The following is a 1,796-nucleotide window of genomic DNA, read 5'->3' as shown; positions in this document are numbered from 1 at the left end:
ATCATATTTTATTAGTTATTTTATATTACAACTTATGACTAACAGTATCGTTTGTTAGAAGTTTCTAACAGACTAAACCAGTGGTTCACTTTCTGATGGCATAAATGATGAAGGAATTTATTTACTGAAACTCCATGCAATAGAGTTCACTCCTGCCAAAAAAAACCTGCTTCTTGCAAAAAACTTTGTTTGAAGCGCACAATTTTTTACTGACATGCACTGTTAAAGATAGAAACATACATATACCGTAAATACTCAAGTATAATCCGCATTTTTTTCCCAAAATTTAAAGGTCAAAATCCCTAGTGCGTACTATATGCAAGGTTAAAAATGAAAAATATTTTCTAAGCAATGTCCAAGTCTCTCTTTAGTGTCCGGCAATGTTTATTCAGACGCATTTTGTGATGTTGTGCGCAAAAATACCTTAAGCTAATGCCTTAAGCTATATTTATTTTTCACTGACGTTATTACTGTTATTTCTTTATTTTCTGCAAACAGAGTGCACAAAAAAGCTACACGTTTGCATTATCCTTGACTCAAGTTAGAGAAGGGGTGTGTATTATACCTTGTAAAGGGAATTCGTAAGTGGAATGGTGAAAGACATTTACCAAAATTGCCATGGCTATGGGATCAAACACAGAACCATGTGATTGTGAAGCAAACATTGTAACCATATTGCTATGCTTACACCCATGTCAACATGAACTAGCAAATTTAACTGAATATCTCCAATGCAAATTTCCAAAGCATTATGTCCCAGCGTTAAAGGGAAAAAAACTACGAAATGATGATGTTCAATAAAGCTTGTAAAATTGTATATTAAAATGCACAGCATTTCTCAACGGTGAAAGTCCTGTCAGTTCTAATGTTCAATACATATCATCAACCTATATGGAAGAAAAGAAAGGACAAAAGAAGGACTATCAGAAACCTTGGTGGAAAAGGTGGACGTTAATACAGATTAGCAGCCTTGGGAAAGATATAATAAGTTAGAGCAGTAGAAGTAGGGTAAATTAAAGAATGAAGAGAAAGATAGATTAAAAGGGAATGTATCACACGAAGAATAATTTAACCAAAAATAATCCTGTCTACAATAGGCACAATGCCTGAAATTTTGTGGGAGGGTTCAAGTCAGTTATATCAGCCCAGTGCTCAACTAGTTCTTAATTTATCAACCCTGAAAAGGTAAAAAACAAAACTGACCTTAACAGAAAATGAACTCAGAACATGTAGGTGACAAAATGTCACTAAGTATTTTGTCCAGTTTCCTAACGATTCTGCAAGCTTGCCACCTTAAATTAATAAAATAATAATAATAATAATAATAATAATAAAACAAAAACCAATAGATCTTTTACTTGTTTCAGCTATTGAACTGCGGCCATGCTGGGGCTCCACCTTGAAGGGTTTAGTTGAACAAATTGACCACTGTACTTATTTCTTAAACCCGGTACTTATTCTACCAGTCACTCTTTGCTGAACCACTAAGTTATGGGGATGTAAACAAACCAACACCAGTTACCAAGCAGTGGTGAGTGATAAACAAAAACACACAGATACATATATATATATATATGTCTACATGTGTATGTCTGGGTTTTTTCAACTGAAGAGGAGATACTGAGCGTCTCACAGTCGGAGTAGGTGGGAGCAGCGAGCTGATTTTGGTGTTTTTGTACCATTTGTTTATAGTGAGCAATTTTCTCCATGACAAAACACAGTGAATGATTTTCTGACAGGTATGAATATTCAACAAGTATATGTATATATATATATATATATATATATATATATAT

General features: G+C 33.8%; 1 protein-coding gene and 1 long non-coding RNA gene across 5 annotated transcripts in view; both read right to left on the bottom strand.

The window, feature by feature from the left end:
• The window catches only part of LOC106877721 (cGMP-dependent 3',5'-cyclic phosphodiesterase), a 434,395-nt gene that overhangs the window by 361,493 nt on the left and 71,106 nt on the right, over positions 1 to 1,796 (bottom strand). The window lies entirely within an intron of this gene.
• The window catches only part of LOC128249297 (uncharacterized), a 15,319-nt gene continuing 13,626 nt past the window's right edge, over positions 104 to 1,796 (bottom strand). The window contains exons 2-3 of the long non-coding RNA XR_008265396.1: positions 1,204 to 1,292; positions 104 to 887 (exon numbers count right to left, since the gene is read on the bottom strand). This is a non-coding gene — a long non-coding RNA (uncharacterized LOC128249297). The remainder of the gene's footprint in view (positions 888 to 1,203; positions 1,293 to 1,796) is intronic.

The sequence above is a fragment of the Octopus bimaculoides genome, chromosome 13 (genome assembly GCF_001194135.2).
Source record: "Octopus bimaculoides isolate UCB-OBI-ISO-001 chromosome 13, ASM119413v2, whole genome shotgun sequence".
Taxonomy (NCBI): domain Eukaryota; kingdom Metazoa; phylum Mollusca; class Cephalopoda; order Octopoda; family Octopodidae; genus Octopus; species Octopus bimaculoides.
This window is presented reverse-complemented; position numbering and strand designations above follow the sequence as displayed.